Raw genomic sequence first — 24,215 nt, 5'->3', positions numbered from 1 at the left:
GGGTTTTTGCCAGAAGTATTTTATTATTGTCATTATTTAGAATGACAAATGCATGGTGTTAATAACAAGCAGATCAACTTTTCGTTTGTTTTATTATTGCTTTAAAATTATCTGTAGATAATTGCCTATACACAGGGTAGACCATACTCATAAACTTACACTTGATATGTCATGATATGCCACTGACTTAGGTATTTTCTTTGAAAATTTTCATATTGGTTGGGACTCTTGAATTTCACATTTATTGTATGTTTGTGCTTCATTCAAAACTATTTTTCATCTACCCATCCATCTAAAATGAATGTGTGTGTACATACATACACACACTTAAATGTATAATAAATAGATCATTCTGAAATTTAATATCATACTATATGATTTTTGTTGTTGTTGTTATTTTCCTTTGAGGTGTGTTAAGGACATTTTATTTTTTCTTTTTTTAATTTTTAAAATTTTTAAAATTTTAAAATTTTAAATTTTTATTTATTTTTGAGAGACAGAGAGAGACAGGGCATGAGCAGGGGAGGGGCAGAGAGAGAAGGAAACACAGAATCCAGAATCCAAAGCAGGCTCCAGGCTCCGAGCTGTCAGCACAGAGCCCAATGTAGGGCTCAAACCCATCAACCACAAGATCATGACCTGAGCCAGAGTCGGAGGCGTAACGGACTGAGACACCCAAGTGCCCCAAGGACATTTCAAATTAGTACATACATGGAAAGTTACACCCTTAAAAAATGGTTATGTGACATTTTATAGTGTAGACGCACCATCATTTTTAAAAAATGTTTACTTATTTTTGAGAGTGGGGTGAGGGGCAGAGAGAGAGAGAGGGGAATGGAGGATCTGAAGTGGACTCCCTCCTGACAGTAGAGAGCCCGATGTGGGGTTTGAACCCACAAACCGTGAGATTATGACCTGAGCCAAAGTTGGATGCTTAACCATCTGAGCCACCAAGGTGCCTATATCACTGTAATTTTTAAAGTAATCTTTCACCATCTACTTTCAAACTATGTCTTTACATTTAATGTATATCTATTGCAGATAGCAGTTAGCAGGGTTTTGCATTTTTTTTCCTAGTCTGACAGTCTTTGCCTTTTCATTTTAGTGTGTGATCCATTTTTATTTACCCTAATTACCAATTTGGTAAGGTTTAGGTCTATCATTTTGATATTTGTTTTCTATATGTGTCCTCTTTGTTCTTTTGTTTCTCTTTTTTTGTCTTATGGGTTAATAAAGTTTTCTGATGTTTTATTTAAATTCATTTGATGGCTTCATGGCTATGTATTACCATTTTAATTTTTAAGGTCCTAGAGATTACAATGGACATCTTTTATTTATCTACTTAGAGTTTATATTGAAAAATTTCAGATAAATGTAGAACCCTTGAAACAATGTTTTAATGTTATAATCATATATATTACCTCTGTACTGATTATAAACTCAACAATGCAGTGTTGTTACTTTTGCTTTAAACAATCATATGCCTTTTAAAGACATTAAGACAAGAAAAAATATATATCCTAAAATTTATCCACATATTTGACATTTCTGGTGCACTTTATTCTTTCCTATAGATTGAAATTACCATCTGGTGTCATTTCCCTTCAGTTTCATTTAGCATTTCTTGTAAAGTGGAACTAATTACATAATTTTTTTATCTCTATTTTGCAGTCATTTTTGAAGGACAGTTTTTTGGTTGAGAGTTTTATTTTTCTTTGAGTACTTTGAATATGTAATTTGAATAAAATTTGAATAAAATTTGAATTTTAGTCTTCACTGTTCTTTTTTTTAAAGTAGGCTCCATGCCCAGTGTGGAGCCCAACAAAGGGCTTGAACTCACAACCCTGAGATCAAAACCTAAGGTGAGATCAAGAGTCAGATGCTTAACTCACTGAACCACCCAGATGCCCCTAGTCCTCACTGTTTCTGATGACAAGTCAGCATTTAATTTTATTCTTTTTCCTCTCTATGTAATATGCCATTTTTCTTGACTGCTTTCAAGAATTTCTCTGTATCTTGGCTTTTAGCCTTTTGATTATGGGATACTTAGGTGTCATTTTCTTTGTATTCATCCTGCTTAGGGTTTGTTTGGCTCCTTGCTCTGTAACTTAACACTTTTCACCAAGTATGGGAACTTTTAAACCATTGTTTCTTCAAATATTTTTCTCAGACCTCCTCTGTCATTGCTCTTTTTGAACTCCAATTATACATATGTTGGATTTCTTGATATTGTTTCCATAGTTCTCTGATGTTCATTTTCCCTCAATTTTTTTCTCTCTGCTTTGGATTGGATAGTATCTATTCATTTGTTTTCAAGTTCACTGATATGTTTCCTTCTGCCATCCCCAATATGTTGCTAAGCACCTCTACTACATTTTTATTTTTAAGTTACACACTTTTCCTTCATAGAATATTTGACTTTTTAATAATTTCATCTTCTCTGTTAAAGTATTCTGTTTGGTTACTTACTAAGTTCACATTTTTGCTTAATCTTTTAAAATACCACGTTTCCCTTTGTACATGTTCAATAACTATAATAGCTGCTTCTAAGTCTTTGCTTGCTTACCTGATGGCTGTACCCATTTGGAGTTTCTATTGATTGATTATTTTTCCTGCATGTGTGTCCTGTTGTCCTGTTTATTTGCCTGTCTAGTACTTTTTTTGTTGTTGAAAACTAGACTTTATAGACAATACATTGTAGTGATTCTGGACTCTGCTACGTTTTTTCAGGATTGTTGGGTTTTTTTTTCCTAGAAGGCAGTTGATCTGGCAGGTACTCAATCTTCAAACACCATCACTTCCATCCTCAGTTTTTCCAATTCTCGCTGTATTTTCAGCTTGGTTCCCTGGGCACACCGCTGCATCAGCATAGTTTGGTGGTTGGCCAAGGATCTGAACAGAGTTTATGCCCACATTTTGGTATTCAATCTGTCTCTGACTTCCTTGTTCCTTTGGTTTTTCTCTTAAAATTTTAGCTGTCTGCCATTCCTGAGCTCTGACCTCTAAAGCCAGTAAGGATTCAACTTTCTGCTGCCTGAGCATTCCGTGTGGGGGGATACCTTTAGTAAAAAATACAGCGAACTTACAAATCTTTTCCAGTGTAGTTCTATCTTTTAAAGGCAGACTCTTCTCTGATTTCTGCCTGCTTTTTTTGCTGGGCTCCTTGGTTTCTCCTCCATGCATATAAAATTAGCGATCAGCCAGGGATTTGGGCAGAGTTTAGAGTGGAATTTTTTGTTTGTTTGTTTGTGTTTGTTTGTTTTTAAAATAGGTTTCACACCCAGCATGGAGCCCAGCATTTTCAAAGTGTTATTTTCTTTTTTCTTTAAGAATTTTTGTTTATTTTTGAGAGCCAGAGGGAGCCAGAGTGTGAGTGGGGGAGGGGCAGAGGGAGAGGGAGACACAGAATCCGAAGCAGGCTCCAGGCTGTCAGCACAGAGTCTGATGTGGGGCTGGAACACTCAAACTGTGAGATCATGACCTGAGGCGAAGTCAGATGCTTAACCTATTGAGCCACCCAGGCGCCCCTAAAAATTTTTTTTCTGATGTTTATTTTTGAGAGAGACAGAGACAGAGACAGATTATGGGCAGGAGGGGCAGAGAGAGTGGAAGACACAGAATCTGAAGCAGGCTCCAGGCTCCCAGCTGTCAGCACAGAGCCCAACGTGGGGCTTGAACTCATGAACCATGAGACCATGAACTGAGCCAAAGTCAGACACTTAATGACTGTACCACCCAGGTGCCCCTCAAAATGTTATCTTATGGTTTGCTGCTGTTATAGAGAAATAAGAGTGATATCTTTATGTTGAGCTAGTAGTTGGCAATGTTGCTAACTTCCCTTATTAATTTTAATATTTGTGTCTGAGAAAATGACAGCTTTATCTTTTCTGATTCTTACATCCTTTATTTTTTTTCATTCTTTATCACACCATCTAGGATCTTCAGAACCATTCTGATATAAATAGTAGCAGTGATATCCTTGTCTTCTTTTCTATATTAATGGAAAAAGATAAGGATGATGATAATTACAGATTTTAAAATATATAGTCTTCACTGGTGTTTGGAGGTTTAGTTCTATTCTGTGTTTGGTAAGATTTTTCTTTTTTTTAATTAGGAAAGGATGTTGAATTTTATCAAATGATATTTTTTCCTGCATTTTCTGAGAATGTACTGGATCAAATGGGTTGATTTTCAAATATTAAACCATCCTTGCCTCTCTGAAGTAAATGATATAAGATCATGATGCATTATTCTTTTTACAAATCATTTGATTTGTAAAATCAATTTGCTTACACTTTGTTTAGGATTTGGGCATCTATCTTCATAAGAGGAACTGACCTGTAATTTTTCATTTTTTTTTTTTTAATGTTTTTATTTATTTTTGAGACAGAGAGAGGCAGAGCATGAGCAAGGGAGGGGCAGAGAGAGAGGGAGACACAGAATGTGAAGCAGGATCCAGGCTCCGAGCTGTCAGCACAGAGTCCGACGCGAGGCTCGAACTCACGGACTGTGAGATCATGACCTGAGCCGAAGCTGGACGCTTAACTGACTGAGCCACCCAGGTGCCCCTGTAATTTTTCATTCTTATCACATCTTTCGACAACAAGATTATGTTGGCCTTGTAAAATTAATGGGAAAGTATTTCTTCTTCTTTTTTTTTTTATTCTCTGGAAAAATGTGTGTAATATTGACACTATTTCTCATTTGAATACCTGGAAGAATTCACCCGGGAAACTGTATGTGCCAGGACATTTCTTTTTGGGAAGATTTTAAATTTCTAAATTATTTATTCATTTATTCATTCACTCATTTATTTAAATGTATATTTATTTAAAAAAATTTTTTTATTTTACTTTTGAGAGAGAAAGACAGAGTGTGAGCAGGATAGGAGCAGAGAGAGTGGGAGACACAGAATGTGAAGCAGGTTCCAGGCTCTGAGCTGTCAGCCCAGAGCAAGACGAGGGGCTCGAACTCAGGCACCATGAGATCATGACCTGAGCCGAAGTCAGATGCTCAACTGACTGAGCCACCCAGGTGCCCCAAATGTTTATTTATTTTTGAGAGAGAGAGAGAGAGAGAGACAGAGCACAAGTAGGGGAGGGACAGAGAGAGAGGGAGACACGGAATCCGAGGCAGGCTCCAAGCTCCGAGCTGTCAGCACAGACCCCAACGTGGGGCTCGAACTCACGAACCATGAGATCATGACCTGAGCCAAAGTTGGACATTTAACCCATTGAGCCACCCAGGCGTCCCTAAATTACTAAATAATTTAAATATATTTATATAGTAGTCACATTTAAAATTCCTTCTCATGTCAATTTTGAACACGTTCATTTTTCTACAACTTTGGACAATTTATCTAAATATCCAAATGCTTTGGACAATGTTCATATTGAGTCCATGGAATCTGTAGTGATGCCCATTTTTTTCATTTCTAAGTTGGGAATTCATTGTTTCTTGCCTGATTTTTTTGAATGTTTATCAATTTTAATCATATTTTTCAAAGGAATATTGTTTTCTTTGCTGATTTTTCTATTACATTTTCCCCCTCTTTCATTAATTTCTGCTCTCTTCTTAATTATTTCCTGTTTCTGTCTTTCAGTGTTTCTTCTTTTGTCGTATCTGCCTGTGAGACCATATATTCCCTCCGACTTCAGTTCCGTGTCATGTTTTGGTTTGTTCTATTTTTGGTATCATTTCGTTCAGAATATTTTCTCATTTCTATTTTGATTTATTGTTAACCAGGTGGTTATCAGAAGTCTTTTACTTCACTTCTAAGCATTTGGAGGTTTTCTGGTTTTCTGGTTTTTTCCCTCTGATTTCTGCCTTAATTCCACCAGGGTCCCAGAACAACTGAATTATTTCAATCTTTTCAAATTTGTTGAGAATGGCTTTATGGCCCTCCGTCGTCCTGATGTCTTAAAAAATGTTTTTTAAACTTTATCTTGATGTTCTACTTGTTCTTCAACTTTTTTTATTTATTTTTGGGACAGAGAGAGACAGAGCATGAACGGGGGAGGGGCAGAGAGAGAGGGAGACACAGAATCGGAAACAGGCTCCAGGCTCCGAGCCATCAGCCCAGAGCCTGACGCGGGGCTCGAACTCACGGACCGCGAGATAGTGACCTGGCTGAAGTCGGACGCTTAACCGACTGCGCCACCCAGGCGCCCCTCTACTTGTTCTTCAAAGGCACATTGGTCTCCTGAAAGCAATTTCATCCTAGCTGAAAGCAAAACTCCATTACCTCATAATTTAATTAATCACACTTCTATTGGTAAACATTTAGTTAATTTCTAGTCTCCTGTAATATTAAAAACCCTGCAATGGACATCTTTGTAGTCCCGTTTTGTGTACTTCTGTGACTCTATCAGAGAATCAGAATTGCATAGCACAGTGGTTGAGGGCATGGGCTCTGAACCAGATTCCTGGGTTCAAATCCTGGCCCTTTATCTTGTCAAAAACACATTCCTCCAGCGCTTAGGTGGTTCATCTCTTGAGCATCTGACTCTTGATTTTGGCTCAGATCATGATCTCACAGTGGTGGGATCAAGCCTGCTGTCAGACTCTGCACTGAGTGTGGAGCCTGCTTGAGATTCTCTCTCTCCCTCTGCCCCTCCCCAGCTCATGCTCTTTATCTCTCTAAAAAGACAAAACAAAACAAAACAAAATACATTCCTGGGCTCTACCTCAGACCTATTGAATCAATAGTATCCCAGGAGATTCTCATGCTTCTGTAAGTCGGGAAACTATTGCTCTAAAATAAAATAAAGGCTTGGGATGATGAAGACACATTGACTAGAATTGCCAAAGCACAACAGCAGATCGCAGATGTTCTAGAAGGGAGGAGATAGAAAGAATGAGGAAGAGAAAGAGAGAGAGAATGAGAGAGACGAGGGAACAGGTATACAGATATGTAACTGCCTTGGATTCCTTTGCCTCTTCCCAAGTTGTTCCCAAACTTGTGTTATAAATCAGGTGTTCTGGGATCTTCCTTTGTCCTCCAGTCATGCTGATGAGGAAAAGCAGAGTATTCTCAGAGATAATATTTAGGGGGTTTTAACTCATAGTCCTGGGTCTTGGTGGGTTCTGGTGGCTGCTGGATAGTTGATTTCCATTTCACCTTGGGGGCTAAGGAGAGCCATGTCTCAGGCATTTCTCTTGGGGCCACACCAACAGCTGCCTCACTCCCGTTGGAGGTGGGGGTAGGTTCATCAAAACCAGGTTAATTCACAGCACAAGCTCCAGTGACAGCCTGTGGGGATTTTCTATCAGGATCTCCCCATTCATATTTGCTCTCTCTCTTTTTTTCTAGAGTTTATTTATTTATTTATTTATTTAGCAAGTGGCGGGGGGACAGAGAGACAGGGAGAGAGAGAGAATGCCAAGCTAGCTCCATGCTGACAGCTCCCCAATGGGGGGCTCGAACTCATGAACTGTGAGATCATGCCCTGAGCTGAAATCAAGTCAGACGCTTTACCGACGGAGCCACCCAGGCGCCCCTGTTTGCTTTTAAGTATTAATCTTGAGACCTTCACCTGAGAGATGTCTTTGGCTAGAGAGGACCTCATTTCTCAGGTTCAGCTTAACATTCATTTTTCCCACTCATTCATTCGACAAATATATATGAAACACAACTGTGCGACACATAGATTTAACAAATACTTACCATTAAAATTCAGTGGCAATTACTGTTCTAATTGCTGGGCACACAGTAGTAAACAAAAGAGATCCAACACTCTGCCCACATGGAGCTTATATTCTGGCAGGTGAAGACAGACAATAAACAAAATAAGTGAGACATGCTATATTGATTTGTTAAGAACTGCTACAGAAAAAAAAAAAGCACAGGGAGGAGACAGGAAGTGATAGGAATGTTTTACAATCTACTGCACTCACTGATTAATGAATTATCTGACATAAATTTATTTTTTATTTTATTTTTTTAATATATGAAATTTATTGTCAAATTGGTTTCCATACAATACCCAGTGCTCATCCCAAAAGATGCCCTCTTCAGTACCCATCACCCACCCTTCCCTCTCTCCAACCCCCCATCAGCCCTCAGTTCATAATTTTAGACTTAACAGAAAATTTGTGAGAATAGTACCAAATACTTTTCAGACACTCTTCATCCAGGTTGCCCAAATGCTAATATTCTACCACATTTACTTCCTCTCTCTCTCCTCTTTCTACTTCTCTCTTTCTTTCTCTCCTCTCTCTCTCTCTTATGAACTATTTAAGAATGAAATGTAGATATGATACGACGCTGCTTTATCTCTAAATACATCAGGGTCTTTACTTCCTAAAAATGAAGATTTCTCTTACCTGACTACAGTGCAGTCATCAAAACAGGAAACTGATATCGTTATAAAAGTATTATCTAAATTGTAGTCCTTATAATGCCCTTATAGTAGAAGAACACCCAAGGTCATCCATTGTACTCATTGTCATCTCTTCAGTCTCCTATTTCATGACTCTGACACTTAAAAAATTTTTTTTATGTTTATTTATTATTGACAGACAGAGCGTGAGTGGGAGAGGGGCAGAGAGAGAGGAAGACACAGAATCCAAAGCAGGTTCCAGGCTCTGAGCTGTCGGCACAGAGTCCCATGCGGGGCTCGAACCCACAGACTGTGAGATCATGACCTGAGCCGAAGTTGGACGCTCAACCGACTGAGCCATCCAGGCACCCCAAACATTTTTTTTTAATGTTTATTTATTTTTGAGACAGACAGAGACAGAGCATGAGCAGCGGAGGGGCAGAGAGAGAGGGAGACATAGAATCCAAAGCAGGTTCCAGGCTCTGAGCTGTCAGCGCAGAGCCCGACGCAGGGCTCGAACCCACGGACCGTGAGATCATGACCTGAGCCAAAGTCAGATGCTCAACTGACTGAGCCCCCCAGGTGCCCCAATGCTGACATTTTGAAGAGCATAGGCCAGTTATTTTGTACAATGGGCTTGTTGATGTCTCCTTATATTCAGATTCAGGTTGGGCACTTTTGGTGGGAAAATCACAGAAGGGACATGTCCTCAGTGCACCATATCAAGAGGCATACACTGTCATTTAATGGTAGTGGTGGTGATGTTATCTTTGATAATTTGGTTAAGATGGTGTCTTCCAGGTGTCCCCAGTGTAGTTACGATTTCACCTTTTGTAATTAAGAAGTATCACATGGGGAGACACTTTGAGACTATGTAAATATCGTGTTATTCCTCACACTTTTATCCATTAGTTTTGGCATCCATTGATAAATTCCTGGCTGATTTATTTATTCCTGTCATCATTGTTACCAAATGGTGATTTTCTAAATAGGTCATTCCTTCTACTTTTCTTAGTTGGCTTTCTACTGTAAGGAAGAGTTTTGGGTCTTATTTATTTATTTTTACTTATGAGTCACAATGGCCTCGTAGATTCTTACTTTATTCTGTAGGTTATCATCCCTTGCTGCCATTATTTATTTTGATGGTCAGGTTGTCTCAGATTGGTCCAGTGAAAGCCCCCCCCCCCCCCCATCTGGCTCTGTGCTTTTCACATGTTTCCATCACTTTGAGGTACCTCCTCGCCTTTTGCTACAGGAAGATGTATCAAGCTCATCTCGTACTTTCCCTGCCATTTACTCCTTTTAGTGGAGAATGACATTTATATGCCGAGATCTGGTCTATACATAGGTGCCCTGCTATTCAGGTCTGTTAGCACAGAGACCTGGGGAATTTCACGTGTACATACATACACACACTCATACACACAGTCATATACATTTATATTTACTTCTATGTTTAGCTATCTGTATGTATTAAAACTATGAGTTCATATTAATAACCAAATCCAAACAATGCCTCATGGTCCATTTTATATATCCCCTCTCTGCATTGGTAACTCCTTTCTTGACAGTGAAGAGTCTGGATCCCACTATCAACAATATATTTGTATATTTGTTCCATTCTGGAACGTTCAGAGAGTAGTTTCAGAATTGCTAATTCGTTTCTTTGCAAAAAGGAAGGCCACTAATTAGAATTCAGGATTTGTTTAAAGTCTTTTTCTTCTGTCTGGGGGCACATGATGCAAATACTGAGTTCGAAATTTGCTTAGTTCTCCCCTTTGTTTTGTTCTCCCCTTTGTATTGTTCTGTGATGTTGTCTGAAACATTGCTCTTTGTTGTTTATATTCTCATTTAGGTCCTCTTCCCCAACCTTGTTGATTTTTCTTTTTCTTTTCTTTCTTCCTTTCTTTCTTTTTTTCTCTATTTCTCTATCTCTTTCTTTTTTTTTTTTTTTTTTGAGTATGTGAAACATTAACATGGTCAGGGTTATACAAAATATTATAGTCAGAAAAGTACATTCCACCACCTCCCATCTTCCCTATTCTTCCCACTGCATTCTCACTCAAACTCTGCATGTAGCTGTTATGGACTTATTATGTACCTCACAAGTCCATATGGTGAAGCCCTAACCCTTGGTACCTCAGAATGTGACTGTTATTTGGAGATAGGGTCTTTAAAGAGGTAATCAAGGTTAAGTGAGGTCATATGGGTGTGACCTAATGCAACAGAACTCTTTGCTTTTAGAAGAGGAGGTTAGGACACAGATAAGCACAGAGGGAAGATGGTTATTTATAAACCAAGAAGAGAGGTCTCAGAAGAAATGAACTCTACCAACACCTTGATCTTGGACTTTCAACCTTCACATGTGAGGATATACATCCCTGCTGTTTCAGTGCCCCCCACCTCAAACCAATCTGTGATACTTTGTTAATGCAGCCCCAGCAAACATACAGTAACCAACCTCACTAGTCCTTCATTTCTTTCCTGTTTTTTTTTTGTTATTGTTGTTCAAATGAGCAGGCATGTACATATTTTTTTATTTTTCCCTTTCTCTTACATGAAATGTAGTATACTATAGTATGCTTGCATTTTTTCCTGTAATGTTATGTCCTAGAAATCACTCCACATCAGTACATCAACTGCTGAATAATAAGCCAACCATACATTCCTAGAGTAAATCCCACTTGTTCATGATGTATCATTCTTTTAATACGTGTATTAAATTTTCTAATAATTTGTTTGGGATTTTCACATCTATGTTCATAAGAGATAAAGGTCTGTAATTTTCTTTTCTTGTGACAATCTTGTCAGGTTTTGGTATTAGTGTTATTTGTCCTCATCAAAGGAGTTGGGAAGTGTTCCCTCTTTCTCTAAAAAAATGCATAAAAATTGCATAAAATTGGTGTTATCTCTTCCTTTAATGCTTGGTAGAATTCACCGGTAGAGTCATTTGGGTCTTTTTTTTTTTTTTTTTTTTTCTTGTTTGTTTGTTTGGGGAAAGGTGAGGAAAGAGGAAGGAGGAAGGTTTTATTTATTTATTTACTATTATCATTATCATTATTATTATTATTTGAGAGAGAGAGAGAGAGAGCATGTCAACAGTGGAGAGGGAGAGACAGACAATCTCATGCAGGCTCCATACTCAATGTGGAGTCTGACATGGGATTAAATTCCATCAAGACCTGAGATGAAATCAAGAGCCAGGTGGTCAACCAACTGAGCCACCCAGGTGCCCTGAGGAAGGTTTTAAATTACAGATTCAATGTTTAGCAGACATGACTGCTACAGCTTTCTGTTTCTTCTTCTGTCAATTTTTATTAGGTGTGTTTTTCAAGGATATTTGTCCATTTCATCTAAGTTGTCAGTGTTTTAATGTACAATAGGCTGGTTCAAGAGAGCCTCTCTGTGGAAGCAATATATGAGCAGAGACCTGAAAAGGGGGTGGGGGCAGCACATCATGAAGATATCTGGGGAAGAGTATACCAGAGAGGGAAAACAGAAGGTGCAAAGGCCTTGAGGCATGCATGTGCCTGGTGTGCTGAAGAACAATAATCAGGCCAGTGAAGAGCGAGAGTGAGAGACAGTGATAGAGATGAGGTCAGCAAGGTAATGGAGCCCACACCACTTAAGACCATCTAAGCCGTTGTCAGGTCCTTGGCTTTTGCCCTGAGTAACCGAGGGTTTTAGGCAGAAGTCTGTTGTGATTTGGCTTATGTTCCAAAAGTCAGACTGGCTATTGAGAATAGAACCAAGGATGGAGAGAGAAAGACCACACAGGAGGCCTTTGGTCCAGGGAGGTGGCTGTGCAGGTTGTGAGAATTAGCACGTCTGGAAGGTCTTTTAGTGCAGAACCAGTGGGATGTGTTGATGGCTTGGATGTTGGGTGTGGGACAAAGAAAAAGGGACAGGGAAGACTCTGAGGGTTTTAGCCTGAGCAATGACCATTTACTGGGTTAAGGAATATTGTGGGAGGGGCAGGTTTGGGGGAGAGTTCAGAACTCAGTCTTGGAAAGGTATTATTAGTTTATTATTAGACACCCAGTGAGGAGCTAAGAGCACGTGGTTGGGAATGTGCAAGCAGAGTTCGGGGTAGGGATATAAATTAGGGAGACATTGGCATGTGGGAAGCATTTAAAGTCGTTTGACAGGTGGATGTCACCAAAGGAGTGAGTGAGAATTCGGAAGAGGTCTGAGGGATGACTCTGGGGCCGTCCTATGTGCACAGGTCGAGAGATGAGGGGCCAGGAAAGAGATTGCTGACCAGTGAACAAGAAGAAACAACCTGGGGCATGTGGCCTCCTTGAAGCCCACTGAAGAGGAGGGAGGTCAGCCTTGCTATAGGCTGCCAATGGGTCTGGTACAGTGAGGCCTGAGCGCTAGCCATTGGATTTGGCAATGGAGGTCACTGGTGACCTTGACAAGAGCAGCTGGGCACAGCTGGAGAGCCAAAGCTGACAGAGTGGTTTCAAGAGGGAATGGGAAGACAGTAATTCATCTGAGTATGTGTAGACAATTCCTTCCAAGAATCTGTTCTTCTTGGAGAATTGGGGTGGCACCTGCGGAAAATGTGGAGAAAGTACAGTATATTTTAATTAAAGCCACAAATACAAGAGCCATGTTCTCCATGCCTAGGATTTGTCATTGCTGCAGCACTCTGGGGACTCAGAGGTGACAGAAGATGCCATCTCTGACCGCGTGGAGTTCAGCAGCAGAGATGGGTCTATAGAGATTGACAGCCCAATGCGTGATGCACTGCGATGGGTGAAGCCCACGGGCTGGTGGGAGCCCCACCGTGGGGCCTGAAACCAGCTGAGCAATCCGGGAAGTCTTCCTGGAGGAAGTGGTGCTGGGCTGAGACTTGAAAGGGAGACGAAGGGGCCTCCACCCTGGGGGAGGCTTTTCCCTAAAGTCTCTGGTTGGTAATCTTGCCTTTGTTTTTGCACGGCATTCCCCACCCTTGTCTCCTTAGAACTTGCTTCATTCTGCTTCTATTGGTCATTTATCTGGATTCCATTTCTGGGTATCAGACACCTTCCACACCCAGATGCTAAGCTTGGTACTTTCTCCTGCATTATCTCAGTGCGTCTTCAGAGAAGCACCGAATTGCCCCTTGCCTTCCTTGATCTTTGAAGATTCCCACCACGCCCATCATTTCCCTGTCACCTGCTGTTGTCCTAGGTGACTGGGATTCATGGGCCTGTTCCAAGCCTTTGTCGGGCCTAATGGAGACAAAGTCCTATGGTTTCTCAACATCTTGTTTCTTATTTGTTGATGGCACATTGAAGAGAGAGTTGGGGAATGGCTGGGGCCGCAGCCCCAGGCCCTGGGATCAGGGGCATCAAGGCCCACCTAGAGGCCTCAGGCACCCGCTCTGGGCATGTGCCTCCTCCCCTGGCCTCAGACTCTCTCCTGAGGTAGGTGGACAGCATCATCTGTCGGTTCCTCCCAGCTGTAAAGTTCTCTGTTCTAAATCCATCCATCAAACACTATTTTGAGGGTTTCGAAGTGCAGCCTGGGTGTTTTACATTATCCCACACACCTACCTCACACCTTCCAGAGTTCAAAAGTCTCTTTTGATTGGCACGGGCGGCAAACGGACACATTTCCGGACCGGAGGGTTTCCGTCCGCGAGCCTCTTCTGCCCAGGAGCTGACTGGTCGTCACCTCCAAATCCTGCAGGCTTGTGTGCTCCCGGCGGCAGGTTGCACAGCGAGGAGCAAGTTCTCCTAAAGTTAGGCCTCTGAACTACCCGGAAGGGCCCTTATTTCTTCCGTGTGGCGCGGCCAAGCACAGGAAGAGTCGGATGAAGACTCAGCGCCATCAGTAAACACCGGGGGATCGGGCGCTGGGGGGGTGGGAGACCCCGACTGGCTCAGCATGAGTAGCCTAAGTCCAATCATGTCACAAATCCTGCGTGTTATCACTGTCACGGAGCCGTACTCCCGCTCCGCAAATTGGTGAATACATTTCCAGTTAATCCCCCTTTGCCCTTTCAGTCAGGACGCTCACGCGGTTCCTGGATACGGTGGCCGAGAGGCACAGGCCGCCGGGATCCCACCCACGTTCGCGCCCGCATCTCCCAGCCTCCCTTGCGGTTAGGCGGGGTCACGTGAGGAGCTCTGGCCAATGGGCTTGAGTGCGAGCGGGCTGAGGCCCCGGAGAGCTGGCGCGATGCTACCGCATCCTCCTTCCTCGGCGGTGGCCTCCGAGGCCCCGAGGTGTGGCTGGAGCGGCCGGACGACCGCCCCGGAGCCTAGGCCGTCGGCGTGTGGACGCCTTACGGCCAGGGGTTGGTTTGTACCGCAGCCTGGCTCACCCTGACGGACATGAGGACGTGGAAGGGAATGACTCCCGAGCCCCTGGCACAGCAGCCTGCGGGCCCCGCCTCTGCTGCCGCGGGCAGGGCGGCGCTGGCCTGGCGCCGAAACTCGGGTGTCCCCTCTGCAAACTGGGATACGGAGTCTCATTGACAGGGCGGACGTGCCGGAAGAGTGGATTTGCACGTCCAGCTGGGGCCTGGGCCCCAGGAGGGGCACGGACCGGTGTCAGTTCTCCGCTCCCTCCGGAGCTTCGCGGCCTCGCAGGGAGACCAGCCCCTCCAAGAGCTCAGTGACATCAGCTTGCCATCCGGGCGTACGTTTGGTCAAAGGTGCAGACGCCTGTGCCTGGGCGTGAACCCAGCACTTCTCAGAAGTGTGAACTCTCCGCTCGCCTCCCCCGCGGCTGCGCACGCAGGACCGAAGGCGGTGGAGCCATCCGGAGTCCGCCCTGCCCTTGGCGTCCGCTTTCTTAAGAGGGTAGGTGGACGAGGAAGGTAGAGAGGCCTCTCCCTGGTCTTCCACATGTGCAGGAGCAGGGCTGGGTCTCTTTGCCTGAATGATACCACGGGTGTGTGTTGGGGGAGAGAGCAGTGCGTCTTGACTCGATTCCATCCAGAGCGGTTTCAGCAGAAACGCAAGAGACCTGTCTTTTATCCAGTTCCGTCTTCCTGAGCACTGTATGGTCAGTTACTACCACTACCACTTAGCAGTCGGTCCCTGTTGTGTGTGTGTGTGGGGGGGGGGGGGGGGGGGTTAATTCTTTGCTTGTTAAACCCCAAAGTGAAAAATGAAACCCAACCACCCACCAAGCTAACACCTCCAGCGGCGGAAGAGTTTCAGAGAGGTGCTGGCTTGTTTTGAGTGTGCTTCCTTGGGGGCTGTGATCGGAGGCTGCTGGACGGATGCTGGAAGCTCCCGGATATTTCCTCCACCAAAATGTGGCTTTTCCCCAGCTTCTGCCACTACAGTCGGAGTTTGAAGGATGCACCAAGCTCCGAGCTAGGATAAGAGGTTGGCGAGGGATGCACGAGTGGGTTTCTGGGTGGAAGGATGAGTCTGCTTTCACCTTGGCCTCCAGATAGTCCTAGTCCAGTCATTACTACCCTTTTTTGAGGCCAACAGTTCTCATTAACATTTTTGCAAATGCAACATTCATGAGTTGTAGGGAGGGCCTGTGGCCTCTGAGCCCCCTGAGGGCAGGGTCCTCATCTGTGTTGTTCAGCTCTGCTCCCCTGTGCCTCGTTCATGCAGGAGCATTATTACTTTCCTGTGGCTGCCGTGACCGAAGTATCACAAACTAGGGGGCTGAAAACAACAGACATTTACTGTATCCCGGTTCTGGAGGCCAGACGTCTGAAATCAAGGCATTGACAGTGTTGTGCTCCCTCTGAACACTCTAGCTTCCCTCTGAAACCCTGTGTCTCCTTGCCTCTTCCAGCTGCTGGTGGCTGCTGGTGGCTGCTGGGCTTCCTTGGCATTGGATATATGACCTTTCCCCTGTGTGTCTACTCCTTTTCTTAAAAGAACAGCAGTCATTGGATTAAGAGTTCACCCTAATCCAATATAACATCACCTTAACTAATTACAGCTGCAAAAGCTCTATTTCCAAATAAGGTCATATTCACTGGTACAGGGGTTGGGGCTCAGCGTATTTTTGGGGGACACAATTCACCCCACCACAGAGCGCATTCCGTATCCACCAAGTGAAAGGTCAGATGTTTGGGAGCAGAGAGGGCATGGGAAAATGAGGCAGAACGGGTCACAGAGAGATGGGCTTTGCATGGCAAGTGTGCTTATGTAGCAGTCCACACACCGTGGTACGCCGTAATGCAGGAGAGAGAAATGCTTTTTACCCAGTTCACCACTTTGCTGAAGCCCAGGGTCTTTCTCTTCTGAGGGCCATTGTGCACTTTTGCCATTCATTCATTCATTCATTCATTCAGTGACTCTATTGAGGCCAAACCCCAAGCTGAGAAGTAAGATACACTTCGCTCGCCCCAGGAGCTCCCAAGCAAGCAGGGGAGGCAGCTGTGACAAGGATAATTTGGATACCTTGGGCCGGTAGATGTAGATACAGAACTCTAGCAAAAATGTGGCAGAGCAAGGTTTTGTTTCTTTTTAAACATGCCCCTTTTTTGAGTTTTATTTTATCCAGATCAGGACCCCTGGCCTGAAAGCTGTTTGACCTCATGATTACTGGGGAAAATCTGGGTGCCTTGACAAGGGTGAGGATGTTCTCTGCAAATATCAGAGCAGTGGCACTGATGACAAGGGCACTTCCCCACGACTGCTCAGGGCTGGAAGCAAAACATCTCGAACACAGGTTGTGAAGGTTCCAGGGGCGAATGTCCTCTGCAGGAAGAATAAGAGCCATCCTGTAGACTTCCCTGTTCCAGAAGGCTCCGTGGTGAATACATAATTAGGCCCTCTGTAATTACCAGTTTGAATCTGCCTAGGACACTAGGGCTCCCACCCCCTAATTTACCTTATAAATTTATTCTGCTAAAAAAGTCGAAAATGTCAGTCTTCTGTGAAAGCTGCATAAATGAATTATCTCCCCGGATGACAGAAGGTGGGAAGGAGGGGGAAGCTTCAAGAGGACATTCTTCATTGTGAGTGTCTAAAAGTACCCCACACTTAGTGTGCACCCAGCACAGAGCCCAGCCGGGCTGCTTTCCGAGGCCGAGGCCCAAGCTGTGTGTGTGTGTGTGTGTGTGTGTGTGAAGCCTGAGCTCCACCGGGGCCAAGAGCATGAGCTCCACATCCCTGGTGGGTGGGGGGAGGTGGCGTTTCAAACCAGCCTCTGCGGACCTTAGAAAATCTTAGCTCTGAGAGCCGTTTCACATGCTGGAGGCCCCCGAACGGAAGGGAATGGGGGAAAAAAGAGGCAGCTTCTTGGGAAGGGTCTCATCCAGTCCGACAGTCCCCCTGCACCTAGGATGGCCCCATGCCAGGATGGGGCCCTTCTGTGACCCTGCATGCATCTCAAGGCCAGATGCCCCCATGGAGCTCTTCACAGCCCAGTGCTGGCTTTTTTAATTCTTTCACAAACCTATATAAAAAATGTATGGCGAGTCTTCAGTGACGTTTTAGGAGGTTTGGGAAATCAAGTTCTTCTAAAAGCCCTTCTAATCCCATAACCCTAGCACAGTATCGGCCGCCATTCTGGTATCTCTATCCACTCTTTTTTTTTTCCCACAGGTGGCTTGTATGTTCCCACCCCCACCCTCCAAGCACTGCTGCCACAACTTTTTTAACTTCTGGGGGTAGAAGTGCCGATCCTGGGGAATTTCGAGACTAAAGAGGGAATCACTGGTGGCACTCTGGTCCCCATCTCTCAAGTGACACCCACTCACATTCTGAGAGGCTTCCTCCCGGCCTTTGTTCTGCGGGCTTGGCTCTTCCAGCTGCCGTTCCAGGTTGTGGATATATGAGTCTTGTAGTGAGATCTAGCTGGCTCATTCATTGATGACCTGTGTGCCCACCGAGGGCAGGGGAGAAGAGGCACGTCCCGGCTGTCTGCTTGGAAGAAATCAAGGCCCGGCGCTGTGTGGCAACCCACTTGCCGATAAAGACTGTGGGGTTTTCCTCTGGGTGTTTCCAGAGGCTAGCCGGATCCGTGGCACATAGTAGGGGCTTCATCAGGATTAGTTGAATACGTTCATGAATGAAACCTGGGGAGGATTCCTCTCTTCCTTCCTGAGATGAAGTGCTGAAATGCACGCAGGTCGGGTTGGATGTGGTTCTCCTCCAGAGCCCAGCACGAGGCCCCAAACTAATAATGTATATAAGTTGTTAAATGCTTACCGCGGGCCAGGCCCTGTGCCTGGGGCTTTCAGATCGGTGACCTGAGGTAATCTTCATGATCGTCTCAGATGTGACACAGGAGGACCTAGGACGCCAAGACCAAGAAAAGAGGCTGTTGACCTGAGGTCTACCAGCCACCAGTGGGCACAGTGAGGCCTGGACCTGCGCCTCTCGGAGGTGTACGTCCAAGCTGCTTGTGCCCTGCCCTGCATATCTCACAAGGTTGCGGGAAGGACAGACTCAAGTCAGGGAAGTGGAGGGACTTTGTCCCCCGTGACGCTCTGTACTACTCTGAGTGAGTTGTCTGTTCCAGAACTTCAGCAGCAGAACCCCTGTCTACACCACTCCCTCTCCCTGCAGAGGCTCATTGCCTCTGTGAGTCCTTTTTGGGACTCCAGATCTTACTTCTCTCTCCTTCTTCATCCCATTTTTCTCTGCCTCTGTTATTTTGGTTTCAGAGCCATTGGTCATGTTTTTTCCCTGGATGTTGCCATCCCAAATGAAAGGGAAAAAAAAGCTTCTTCTGCTAATCCCATCGTAGACCTGGTTTCTTTCAAAATTTTCTCCTTCTTCCTCTGTCCTCATCCTGTGCTGACTTGGCCTTTGCTACTGTGGTTCCGCATCTAGCGGTGTCCCCAGCTGCTCGCTGCTGTGGCCCTGCAGGAGGGCTGGAAACCGAGTCTGGGTGGAGACTGGTGTGGTTGGACGTGGAGACAGCCTGGGGTCCATTCTGGCCCTGCCTCTTAGTGGCTGGCCTTGGCTTTCCTGGGAATGAAGGTCCTTGTCTTCCCAGGATTAGATCAGGCAAATGACCTAACAATGTCATTAGACCATCGCTCTTTGACCTAGTAGGCCTTGAAGGTCTTGGAGAATTCTGTCATCTGTGACCAAAGACCCCTGCCCCCCATTCCTGTGCTCCCATGGCACTTAGGACACATGGGCTGGAGTACTTTTGGGGGGCTCTATTAGATCTGGCATAGTCCTGTCACTGTGTCGTTGACTTCTGCTTTTCCTTGTGTATTCCTCAGAGCAGGGGCGGTATGTGAAATTCAGGCTTGTCTGAATGAGGAACCCGGGTACTGACCGTCACACGATGCCGCCATCTGGGCCCCCAGCCCTCCACGTTGTGTCTAGCAAGCTGGCACCCTATCGGTGTGTGTTGTTGAAATGTTACGAAGTGACTGCCATGTGCCAGAGCCTGGGCCAGGCCCGCTCACCTCTGCTCCCACGGGTTCTGAAGCCCTGTCTGATGAGGGAGATCACCCGGCAGAGAAATAAATGCCTTCTCCTCAGGCCACCCAGCCGCTGGGTGCCTTTCACGTGGTGTGAGACGTCAGGTGTGTGCCCCCGGCTGCATGCAGCGCAGGATGGTGCAGGGTGGGGGCCTGGGGCGGGGGGACTTGGGGCAGCAGGCGGCCCTCTTGGCTGGTGGGGAGGGGGCTGACAATTGGCTTGGCTGTCACTCCTGGCAGGCAGGGCTCAGGGGGTGGATGCCTCATCCAGACCCAATGTCCATTTTTCATTCAGAAGGAACCCTCGATGGGCCCAGTGGCGGTGGCTGAGGCCAGTCGAGTGGCGCTGGGAGCCAATGTCCTTGTCACCTTCTAACAACTCGTGGGGAGCTTCCGCCGGATTACGTGGGATGTTCAAGGGCCATGTACGTCAGTGGCGGCTGTCACCACCAGAGGCCGGGCAGGGCACCGGTGCAGCTAGGGAACTTGTGCCACTGTGTGTGACCACTGCCCAGCCCGGCAGGTCCTCTGTAGTCACCGGGAACGTTGAAGTTAAAGACTTTGATGGGGAGCGGCAGCGGGGAGCAGCCCAGCGCATCGCGGAGGAGACGGTGTTTCCTAACACTTCCGGAGGACAGAGTGCCAACTGGCGTGGCCATCTTCGCTTCGGGGGTCTCCTGCAGCCTCTGCCCAGGAGTCTGGGGGCTCACGTGCATTTGCCCCTTACTCGGGAACCGTAACCCTCAGAGATCAGAAGGAGCGTGGGAGCGAGACGATTCAATAAACTCACAATAAAACATCCAAAGCCTTTCATATTTTCTCACTTTCTTTAACTCAATTTATTTTTCATTTTGTGGACAGAGATTTAGTCTGGGTATTAGTTTATGATTTTTTGCTGAAGGAATTACTCAACACACACACATATAAAAAGGAAATATTATTTTTATCACTTATTTTGTGCCATGTATACCATAGGAGAAAAAAATGGAGCGAAATCACTTCAGTACCGCTGTGTTTTTCATTACAAAGTTATTACATATAGAAATTACTCCAAATTATCTGAAATGAATGGAAATTATGAGGTTTAAATTCCCCAGGTTACTGCAGGCACAGCTCTGGAAATTTATTTTGTCATCTTGCTGAACATAATTGCTACAACAAAATTTCTTCCATTTTACAACTGCAGCATAACTTATTTATACCGGTGTAGCTGTAATTTTACATCAATAAGTTGAATGGGAAGGAATACACAGGTGGTAATTGAAAACAATAATTTGTGCCGAGGTCCAGGTGGAACGGTTGGCTGAGGAAAAGACTCCAGTTACCATCGGCAACAGCTTTGTGTCACCGTGGCCTCTTCCCGTCCCGTTTGCCAACACCCGTCGCACCATCCAAACATCCTCAACCGTGCCCCCCGGGGCTGCCACCGTCAGAGCCAGGGTTTGCCCGGCTTCGAACGGTGGCCCGTAGATCCCGGTCAGGAAACTGAGGCCTCGGGGCCCTGGGGGGATCGAGGGGCCCGTGCTGCCTCTGCGGCTCTAGTCCTTTCCTTCTCATGCTTTCCAACCTGCCTGTGGGTTGGGTGCCTGTAGGTACCCGCAGCTAATTAAGGTGTTTGATAGATTTCAATTGGAGTATGAGTTCTTGCCAGAAACATTGACAGTTCGATTCCCCGAACACAACGCAGAGTGTTAAATCCACTAATGCTTTCTGCATTACTGTGTTCCTTCCCAGCCGGAATGTGTGGTCTGGGTACAATACCGAAATGGTCCCCAAGCAGGCGTCCTCACTCTTCAGTTCTCTAATTGTTCCTGTTAAGCAGATACAAATAATGAAACTGCAGATGCCAGAGCTAACTCCCAACAGCTGATGAATCTACCCGCATGAATACAGAGGTCCAAATTCAGATAAAAAAAAAAAAAATGACCGTAAATCTGTCCTGTTTAGATTGCAGCCCATTGGAGACAGGTAAGAGAGAGGTGGGTGCCTATGCTCCCGTCTCGTGTTCCACTCCAGGACACATGTGGGAGGGGACGAGGGGCTTTGTCACGAGTTCAAATGGGAAATGTTACTGCCACAGCCATATTTTAGAAGCCATTGTCGTTTCAGTGTTCCCAAAGGCTTAAAGTCACAGTGAAATCATCTTTTTTAAAGGACCCAGATTAAACTAATGCCAGAATGCACAGCAACCCAGCATCTCGGTTTTCCCTGGGTGGCATTAATTATCTTTTGTTGTAGCAAATTGTCTGCCTTGTAAATTGAGCCGAGAGAGTGTCTTCAAGCAGATGCAATGGTTTAATATGCGCACAATGAAACAACTTTTATAACTTCCGTGTACTCTATATTATTCCATCCCCAATTATGTGCCTGCAGTTCAAACTTTGTCGCAGAGGCTTGCTTGTCGTCCTGCACCCTGACCCCTTCTCTATGAAACAGAGGGGAATCCACTTAAGTGTTTTCTAGCATACAAAGTACCTTTGTTGAATTCACTGGAAAGCATTTGTGGACTGTTTCTGAAACTACAAAACAACAGACGAGACCTCCCAGATCCCTTTTTCTTTTCGGGGTCTGGGAGGCATATCTGAAACAAGGTGTTGGCTGGTTCTTATTTTTATTTTTTTGGTAAGCGCCCCCTTGCAGCATTTCATTAGCTGTTCCTTCTGAGGGATGCTAGCCTGACTCATGCCTCTCTCTCTCTCTCCTTCTCTGTTTTTCCCTAAGCGAGTACTTCCCTCTCACTTCCCTTTCCCCCACTTCCTTTGTAGACCGCATAAAGGCACAGACAGGAGTATTCAGAGCCTGGGATTGGGGGGGGGGGTGCGGGTGGAGTTTGCAACTGAGTCACACTCACCTACAACTCCAGTTTAGCATTTCCTGAAACTTCCTCTTTCTCAAACTGCTTAAGGATACAAACTAATTAATCCTCACAGCCTCATAAAACCCTTGTTAGGAAGGTGATCATTATTGTCTCCAACCCCAGCTCCTCCCCATCTCCTATCACCAGACACCTCATTGTAGTGCCAGTCCTGACGACAGCGGTTGACAGCCAGACTCAGAACTGAAAATTCCCTTCTGGATCCCGGTTCTTTCTCCAAATGAACCATTTCAACTCTCTATCTCTTCCTTGTCTGTGCTCCAAATAGGGTAGATCGACGGTCACTAGACCACTAAATTCAGACTAGCGTGTGCAAGTGTGTATGCACGCATGCATGTGTGTTTTGCATTTTCAGTTACACAATTTGTAGGCTCGGTGACTAGAGGGAAAGCAGCATAGAGCCCCTTTCTGTGCAACACACGCACACACACACACACACACACACACACACCACCCCTCAGCCACTCTGTATAAGTAGGGGTGGGGGGTGGGATTTGGTGGAGTTTGATCATCTTCGTGAACAATATTTTTTCCCAAGTCGACCAACTGGGTGATGCCAGTCCCTACCAAATTTGAATTGATGACTCAGAATTAAAATTAGCAAGGCAAGAAAATTCCAAATGAGGTGAGAAAGCAGTAGAAATAGTTCCAGATCCCCTAGTACTGAGCCATTCAATATCATTTCTGATGACAGGGACAGAGCTAGGAACATTCCATGTGGGTGTGAGTCTTTTTCATATACGGAGAGTTGGGTAAGTATTTTTAAGGAAAATAATACATGAATCAGGAACAGTGAATTTGGTTTAACCCCCTGCAGGCTGCAGCTATAAAGACAGCAGGCAGTGATGTTTCTCAGTTTTCCTAGAGCTTACCTATGCTTCATGTCCTTAAAGCAATAGTTGGAAATTTACCAAGGTATCAAGCCCAAGTGTTTCTTGCAGAAACAAGTGAGGTGCAATGATAACCATGTTTTAACAAAAGCAATGTTGCTAAATTCATTACATGGAAAGAATCGAGCGAACAATTGCTGGAAGGCAAGTGTTGTGGTCCTGTCTCTGCAATAAAGTGACAATGCAAAAAACCCCTCCAAATCCAGCACAGCCTTAATTGAGTCCTTATGGCATTTAGAGGTTTGCTGTAATTTTCAGAAATGTCTTAAAATAATTCTAGAAGATATGCCAGGAAGCACAAAAGGCCTCTTTCGTCTTTTTATGCTTCTGGATTTGAGAGCTCCTAGAGATTCTAGAACTGTAAGGAAGGAGATAAGGGCCATTTTGAGAGCTTTATTAATATGTATATTAAGAGGCACCTGGGTGGCACAGCTGGTTAAGTCATGATCTTGAGGTCTGTGAGTTCGAGCCCTGCGTGGGGCTCTGTGGTGACATCTCGGAGCCTGGAACCTGCTTCGGATTCTGTGTCTCCCTCTCTCTGCCCCTCCTCACTCATGCTCTATCTCTCTCTCAAAAATAAACATTACAAAAATTTAATATGTATATTAATATGATTTGATTAGTACCACGATTACAGTTTCCTCAAAAATTAAAACAAGTCAATCAATCCACTGATCAGATTGATGTGTTTTCTATGTCCTCATCTTTAGTCAATAGTGTTTATAGATCCTGAAGTAAAGAAATTAACAGGCAGTTTGCTTCTGAGTTTG

General features: G+C 44.8%; 1 long non-coding RNA gene across 1 annotated transcript; it reads left to right on the top strand.

Annotated features, from left to right (window-relative positions):
* The first annotated feature begins 14,480 nt into the window (after positions 1 to 14,480).
* LOC132670288 (uncharacterized) lies at positions 14,481 to 20,493 on the top strand. Its single transcript, XR_009606574.3, has 3 exons — positions 14,481 to 15,118; positions 19,477 to 19,785; positions 19,976 to 20,493. It is a non-coding gene; the product is annotated as an uncharacterized LOC132670288 (long non-coding RNA).
* Positions 20,494 to 24,215: the final 3,722 nt, after the last annotated feature.

This window comes from Panthera onca, chromosome B3, assembly GCF_046562875.1.
Source record: "Panthera onca isolate mPanOnc1 chromosome B3, mPanOnc1 haplotype 2, whole genome shotgun sequence".
Taxonomy (NCBI): domain Eukaryota; kingdom Metazoa; phylum Chordata; class Mammalia; order Carnivora; family Felidae; genus Panthera; species Panthera onca.
Note: the sequence above shows the minus strand (reverse complement) of the source record. Positions and strands in the feature narration are given on the sequence as shown.